Source organism: Heloderma suspectum, chromosome 1, assembly GCF_057233095.1.
Source record: "Heloderma suspectum isolate Gila_16-S chromosome 1, 16-S_ref, whole genome shotgun sequence".
Lineage (NCBI taxonomy): Eukaryota > Metazoa > Chordata > Lepidosauria > Squamata > Helodermatidae > Heloderma > Heloderma suspectum.
Window position 1 is genome coordinate 95,260,319 of NC_139458.1, and position 8,601 is coordinate 95,268,919.

An 8,601-nucleotide genomic window follows, 5' to 3' on the forward strand; every position below is an offset into this window, starting at 1 on the left:
CTGGAAGAGCAAAAACTATTTGTCAAATCTGATTTTAAAAAGTAATATTCTGAGCATGTGCAGTTTTGCATTTTAAATTCCCTTAAAGCTTGGCACCATCATGACCTCAGGAATAAAATGGAGTTTGCTTCTGCTGCCCTGATACTAAACACTTGAGAATAAGCACAATTTTTCTGTAGAAAAATTATAAGGGTATAATATATATTTTCAGTAAAAATATTAAAATGAGCATCTGTAACTATGTACATGCCCAGCTGGCTTCCCCTTGAACTTGAAAATGGATTTTTACAATAAGCAGAAAGGATGCTGTGGCAAGTGGCATCAGTCCTGGTGGGCCCATGCTGGCCCAGGTGCTGATGTGGGGCCCACCATCTGCTGCTGTCTTGATGGTCATTTGGGGATCCTGAACTTTGGTCCCAAGATCCAGACCAAGCTGCACCACTAATGAGACAGCAAACAAGTATTGAACAGGAAAGCAAAATAATAGTGCAGATACAGCAGATTTCAAACTAAGAACAACTCAGTCACTGAGCTTAAAAATAAACCCAAACTCAGGTAACTTCACCTCCAGGATGGAAGGGGGACCACTTAAAATATAATTTCCATATTAGCCTGTGTGTTGTATTTGAAGATAACACAGGTAATATACGATTGTCATATATTTCATAGTTCACTGACTTAACAGAATTGACATTTAATTCTTTTGCACAATTGTAAAAATCTGCCATTTGCTAGAGGTGGCCCTGGCTGTCCATGAAGAGACAGTCAGGATATAAATTATGGAAATCAATAACATATGAACAAGAATTAAAAAAACAAAAACAAATCAACCATAAACTAGATTAAAGACAATGGCAAAAAAGAATAGGAGGCGACAGGCACAAGATCTGATCCATGAAGAGTCTGCCCATCCAAATTTTGATGGTAAATCTGAAGATAAACAGGGAAGATAAGTAGGGACAGAACAATTACCATGAAGGCTCTGTTTTAATTGTCTAAAATCTGCCAATGCCAGTTCAAAGCCTTTCATTTCTGCACTGAAAATTTCTGTCAATTGGCATTGTCATGGCTCTAATGGCATCAATAATTGTTCTATCCCTACTTATCTTCCCTGTTTATCTTCAGATTTACCATCAAAATTTGGATGGGCAGACTCTTCATGGATCAGATCTTGTGCCTGTCACCTCCTATTCTTTTTTGCCATTGTCTTTAACCTAGTTTATGGTTGATTTGTTTTTGTTTTTTTTAATTCTTGTTCATATTTGTTATTGATTTCCATAATTTATATCCTGACTGTCTCTTCAACCATTTCAGGCAGCATGGCCCTGCATGGTTTCCATATAAATATACAATAGCGCAACTATTACTTGACCTTTTAAAATTTAAGAGGGTGTCTGCCAAGCACTTTTGCCCACACAACTCTAAAGAAAGCCCAGTTATTCCAACACGTGTGCCCACAGAGAAAATAAAATAAAATATGGCAAACAATATCGCCCATCCTGCAATGCACATGGAGCATAACTTCAGAAAGAAGAAGGATTGTGACAACTCTGTGAGTAGGATTCACGAATGGGACCGTTGTTAAGGTTTTAACTATGCAGTGCTAAAGTATAAGGCCAGAGAGAACAAATAATCTAGCTGGAAAAATGTAGGCTTCAGTTCTCTTAAAGGCTACTTTGAGAAAGGAGGAGGGAATAGCAGGTCAGTTACAATCAATGTGCACATTAAAAAATAGCAGCAATTGCACTTCACTGTTTAATATACTTTTTACTGCAAAACTCATTATGAATCATTGATTAATCTGTTTCCGTTGATCCAAATGAAAAAGCAATAGATTCTAAATCTTCTTTCATAAAAAGAGCACTATAGCAATGAATACATTACAGACAGATCTCATTTTTTTCCTGTCCTTAAACAGCTAATCAAACCATTCCACCATGATCCACAAAAATAAAACCAGAAAATAGTAAGGGGGACACTGATACTGAATTGTGTTGCCCTTTGGATGTGCTCAACATCAGCATTATTTTTAAAAGCATATTATTATTCATCGTTTTCTTCCATTGTCCTCATTATTCAATGTCATGGTTTGAAGATGAGGGCATTACTGGAAGTCTCTTTTTAATTCTGTGCCCTTGAAAAAGGGCAATATTTCCACAGCATCATGGAGTTTTTAGTGGTGGGAGTAAATGGGAAGCAGTTGTTAATGGAATATCTTTAGCGAAAGCTAGATATAGCAGCTGTCTTTCCTGTCTCTCTGGGCTCCCAAACATTGTTGTACCCAAGAACCAAATTATCTGAATTCTGGACACATCAGCACAAAACTGAAGACACACTGCCAGATCTGTAGCATGCTTGGAAAAGAACACCGTGCAACATCACCCATTTATACAACTGTCAGTCTGATGCTGTAAATTCACAAAATGAGGAGGCCACGGGAGCGGCACTTTTTGTCTTTCTGCTTCTGAATCACCTTCCTTCAATATCCTGTACAAGCTAACATTTAATCTCTGAGCCCCCTGGCTTTCAAATATCTCCCAGAATACACAAGAGTTTGTCAATGGTGTAAATTTGAATGGAAAACAGTGCATTAAGGCTACTAGTTGGTTACAGTGATTTACAACCCAGAAAAATATATGCCACTTCGGAAGTATGCATTTTAGAAACAATTTACAAAAATGCTGGTAATTCTAAAACTGCAGTATAATGAACATGTACATCTGTGGCAGGTTTACTTCTTTTGCAGTAGATGCTATACTGCAGGCAATGGAAATTCAATTGGACAATTCATTTTCTTTCCTACTCTGTGACAAAAATAAACATTCTATATCCCCAGGAAAGAGAAAATACAGTGCAATACTTAGCAACTAAATATTTAATATTCAGATCCAGTAACCAACCTTGTAGATTAATGTTAGGCTGACAGGAGGTTAATTCTTCTTATAAATGATCTGCTTCATCCATTGGGACACTGTAAAAAGACATCTCTAACAAGGCCAAAGACCTTGCCAATTCTTTAAGGTAAGACGAATAAAAACATTCTTTGAGAGCATGCATTCATAGGAGAGCAAACATTAATGGGAGAAATTTGCCATGTTAGAAACAGACTGCACTGCATTTACTAACACCCTCCCCCTCCCCCTCCCCTTCCCCTCCTTTCAGCTCAGTAATACATGGGACCACGTTGCCTAACTTCAAGACTTTTGCTTTGAACAGTGAGGGCTGTGCTCTTTTAAAATAGCTAGTTAAATCATTGTCCTTCCTGTATTCAAATGCCTGATAGAGGTCTAAACTAGGGAATGGCCTGTTTCTCCCAGACCTTCCAGGTTAAAGAATCCTCTCAGGACAGGCCTCTGTGATAATGCAGAAGCTTTTGTAGGCATCTTCTCCTTCAGAGAGAGCTCTCTCAGAGCTGAGAACAGAACTGCCTGGGACCAGGACAATATGGCACATAGGCCTCTAGGACATGTCTCCGTTCAGCACTGGGAAGACTGGCCAGCTCAGAAGCAATGTAATCCTTGGGAACTGGTATACCCCAAGTTCAGTGCAGTATGCTCACAAACCAAAAGGACTGACTTTGCTTCTGAGCCAGAACAAATCCGCAGGACGAGAAACAGCTGGTGCACGGGGTGAATGGAAGAAGCTGGGGAAGTGGGAAGATACAGACTATACAACCGGTTGGCCACGCCTGGTGTAGACAATAAAAAGTTAAATTGTAAGAGTGTTTACATATAGTGTTATTTTTAAATGGAACTTGATGAGGGACACACACATAACTTTAAAAATCAGATAATGTTTGGACAATTGAGGCACAGATTTAGGTGGGAGAAACATCTTGGAAGGGCTAAGACAGGGGCAGAATTACCTACTCATTACTTTAGAGGATCTTCTACAATCACAGAACCAATTTTCTTGATATAAACTGGCATGATACTACTCTACTATTTAGAAGTAACCTTTTATAATGTGATTGGAGCTGACAGATTGCCTTGCCTCACAAGTGAAACACAGAATGATGCTATTTCTACATCTCTGTCTGCTGTCACAGCTTGCATATTTATAGGATCAGGCTGAGAGGATGTGTGTAGAATCCATCCATCCATGTATGAAAGATTGCCCCTAAATATCTTGACAGGTGAATGTACTCAGAATGGAGTGGGATAAATATTGAAATAAACACAAACAGAGCAATCCTATGAATGTTTATTTGTATTGTTATGTTACTTCCGCACAAGTGTGCATTGCATTGCAGCCTAATACTGTCTATAGGATTTCTTTTGTAGAATGGGATATTGTATAAGCCAAAGGTCAGTGAGCGTGGGCCTCATACCATGAACTGATAAAGATCACAAATTGTCAGGCTGATGACATGGACAGATTATTGTATTTGTATTTTGTAATAGTGTGTCAATAGTGTGATGACAGATAAAAGTTCTAGACCTTATTGACAAATTGGTAACAAACAAATCACTGGGTCCTGATGGTATCCACCCAAGAAATCTTCAAGAACTCAAATGTGGAATTACTGACCTTCTAACACAAATATGTAACATTTTCCTAAGAGGACTGGTACAGAGTAACACCAATTTTTAAAAGGGGGATCCATGGGGGATTCAGGAAATTACAGACTGGTTAGCACAATGTCTGTTCTAGGTAGGTTAATGGAAAACATTATTAAAGATGAAATTATCAAGCATATATAAGAGAAGTCTTGCTGAAGGAGAATCAACATGGTTTCCACACAGGTAAGTCCTTTCTCACTAACATTTTAGAATTAGTTGAGAATGTTAACAAGCATGTGGATAGATGTGATCTGGTAGACATTTACTTGGGTTTTCAAAAGGCTTTTGACAAAGTCCCTCATCAAGACTCTTGAGTAAATTTAGCTGTCAGCACTCCTCTTTTGGATCAGTAACTGATTAAACAACAGGAATCAGAGTAGGAATAACAAGACAGCTCTTGCAATGGAGAAGTATAAACAATGGGATCCCTTGAGGTCTTGGACCAGTGCTTTTAAACTTGTTCAAAAATGATATGGAGGTAAGGGTGAGAGTGGGGTGCTCAGGTTTGTTGATGACACCAAATTATTTAAAATGGTTAAAACAAAAGGGATTGTGAAGAGCTCCAAAAACCTCTTTCCAAACTGGGAGAATGGGAATTAAAATGGTAAATGTGGTTCAATGTAAACAAGTGTAAAATGATGTACATTGGGATAAAAAGTCCTAACTTTACGTACATGCTAATGGGGTGAGGTCACTGACCAGGAAATAAACATTGGGGTTGTGGATAGTTTGATGAAAGTGTCAACCCAGTATGTGGTTGCTGTGGAATTCCATGATGGGGAGCATTAAAAAAGGAACTGAAAATAGAATGCCAATATCATTATGCCTTTATGTCTTTATATAAAACTATGATGTAACCACACTTGGAACAGTGTGGAGAGGGAGAGACACCCTGCGGCCATTGATATTTAGGGGCTCTGCACTCCCATCCCAATGAAGAATGTACAAATCCAGCTTTGTCTCCGTTTCTGGGGAGATCCTCCTTTCTTGCAGGGTGCTTTGTCCATGCAGCCCGTTGCAGAAACGGATTTGAAATTCCTGGTACTGTCTTCTTTTGTTTCAAGTTCCTATTTGTTTCACTAATGCACCTGTGCCTACAATTGGGTTTCTCATGCTTTTTGGCATTAATATGGCTGCAGCTACTAACACTAAGTTTTAACACAGTGTCGGGAAACGGAAGAAAGTTTTGTTCTAAAAAGCTTCTGTCTCAAAGAGAAAAAAACTGCAGAGACAGATGGACAGACTCCCTGAGTTAGACATCTCACTTGTTTCACAGTCACATACATTCATGGGATTGAGAAATGGTTAATTAACACCCCTACTTCCTTTTTCTTGTTAAGCATTTGATATAATTGAAGGCAACTATATATAAAAACAAGGTTCCATAGACAAATTCATCTCTGCTGCAGTGCTAATATAGCAGAATGCAATAATGTTCCACAGAACAACAAAAGTAAAAGTGGATAGATTGTCCTGTTGCATAGTACAATGGGTATGTCCTAAAATCTTTCTTCTTGCTATTCTTCCATAAAGCCAGCTTTGTGGAGACTGGGGTGATAGTTGTCTCATTGACAGTTTCCCCCATCTCAGCTGTGGATCTCTCCAGTTCCTTCAGAGTTACCATTGGCCTCTTGGTTGCTTCTCTAATGCCCTCCTTACCTGGTCACTAGGGGTGTATGAAATATTCACCCTGATCCAGTTGGGGCTTCCATGGGGTGGGGGGAGGCAATCTGTCCCTCCCCCCAGAATTCTCCCTGGCTGGCTCTGCTCTGCGGCAAGTTTGCGGAGCCGCCGGCCAGGCCTGTCTGCAGCCGGACTTCCGTCCGCTGCCGGGCTGCAGATGCAAATGGTGTCCAGTGTAGCCGATGCTATTTGCATCCCTGCTCTTTTCGGTGATAGGCTACGTAAATATTTACATATCCTATAATGGCAAAGAGTAGCGATGCAAATGGTGTAGTGGACACCATTTGCGTCCCTGCTCTTTTCGTGATAGGCTACATAAATATTTACGTAGCCTATCACCGAAAAGAGCAGGGACACAAATGGCGTCAGCTACGCTGGACGCCATTTGCACCCGCAGTCCAGGGCAGTGGACGGATGGCAGCAGACGGGCCCGGACCGGCCGGCAGCAGGTAGGGTCCATCCGGGGAGAATTTCGGAGGGTGGCGGGGGTCCTCACTGGAGTCCGTGGCAGATTTCTCCACCATCCCTACCTGTCACTGAGTTTTGGTGGACAGCCTTCTCTAGGCAGAGTCACAGTTGTGCCAGATTCTTTCCATTTTGCAATAATGGATTTGATGGTGCTCCAGGACATGTCCATAGTTTGGGATTTTTTTTTAAATAACCCAACCTTGACTGGTGCTTCTCCAGAACTTTATCCTGGACTTGTTTTGATAGCTCTATAATCTTCATGATACTGTTTATTTAGATATGCTCTCCAACAAATTCTGGGGTCTTCCAGAAACAGGTGTATTTAAGCTGAGCTCATGTGACACTTAAATTGCACACAGGTGGACTCCATTCAACTAGTTATGTGATTTCTGAAGGCAGGTGGTTGCACCAGAGTTTATTTAGGGGTGTCACGGCAAAGGGAGTGAATACTTACGCAATCCAGGCTTTTTAGTTTTTTATTTGCAAATCATTTTGTAAAATATGTAGATTTTTCCCACTTTGACTTTATGGGCTATTTTGTGTAGATCAGTGACAACAAATCCTAATTAAATCCATTTTAATTCTAGGTTGTAACACAACAAAATGTGGAAAAGTCAAAGGGTGTGTGTGTGAATACTTATGCAAGGCACAAGTGCTTCCATGATGCATCAAGGAACTTCAAAGGACAATTTTTGGCTGTAATCTTTAACTCATTTACTTGGGACCTAGTTCCATTGTACTTAATGTGTCTGATTTTTTGAGTTAACATGCTTGGTTGAATAGGAATGGATGCAATTATGGGTTGTTACAAATCTATATGCGGTGGTTAATTTCCAAAATAAGAGATGCTGGGGTTGACATCTGTCTAGAAGTCTTGAATGGCCTACTGGAACTCTAGACGTATCTGAGGGGAAAGGCATTTATTACAATAACATACTTCAGGGCTTTCTCTCCATTCTTATTTTGTGTATTCCATGGCTGAGTCCAGGCATGAAAAACAGGGTCTGTAACTGAACGCTGACTATGAGGCCACTTTATAACTTACTTACCAGGAGTAAGGACCATTGAACTTAATGAGACTTCTGAACAGAGATGTTTAGGATTGTACTGTCAATCCAGTTTGTTAGTAAAAACAAAAGTTGCCATCACGATTTGATAGCTGCCTTGTTCTTATTGAAGCTGCCTCTCTACAATCAGAAAAATGCCTAGGTGGGTAATGCTGGGAATTGTAGGCCTTTTTTTCTGTCTAAACTTGCATAGGATTGTGCCCTAATAAAGTTAGGAACAAACTGCCATTTTATTTAACGCATACAAGAACTCTCTTCAGCTCTAAAGCCTCTTCTTTTTAGCTAATCTAAATAATGTTATCCAAGTTTCTGGGAAATGCAGCATGCAGAATGTGTCTTTCCTAGATAAGGGATATACCAACCCATTACACAAACCCTTCCTAGAACAGCGGAGTTTGTACTGAAGGCGTTGAACTGGTGAGTTCATGGGCAAATCTGACACGTGCTCAAACGTCCAGATCTTCAGACCCAAATCAAATGCAACGAATTGAAAAGCTGCAGCTGCACCCGCTAAACGTCTGCCTGTTGCGCAGCGGTGAAAAGCATCGGAACTCTGCCAGAATTTACCCACGCACACCCTGTGCATACGGGCGGCCCTCAACCCACAAGCAACCCTGCCAGAAAAGGGTGATCACCCCCATGACCGCTTGTCGCGTGGGACGAGGTCTGAAAGGGCCTCGAAGTCAGTCCCATTTGATCTAAGTACTGTTTACGTCTACTTGCAAGCACGCCGGCATATGCGCAGGGTTGTGTGGCGCGGGTCATTCGGAACCACGCTATGAGGGCGCTGACGTCGGGGCCATGCTCTCCTCTGCTGCGAT

At 40.6% G+C, this 8,601-nt stretch overlaps 1 protein-coding gene across 1 annotated transcript in view; it reads right to left on the reverse strand.

Moving 5' to 3' along the window:
- The window catches only part of LOC146357592 (uncharacterized), a 107,418-nt gene extending 104,452 nt beyond the window's left edge, over positions 1–2,966 (reverse strand). Inside the window, exon 1 of the mRNA XM_084851908.1 lies at positions 2,901–2,966. The gene's annotated coding sequence lies outside the window, so the exon portion shown is untranslated. The remainder of the gene's footprint in view (positions 1–2,900) is intronic.
- Positions 2,967–8,601: the final 5,635 nt, after the last annotated feature.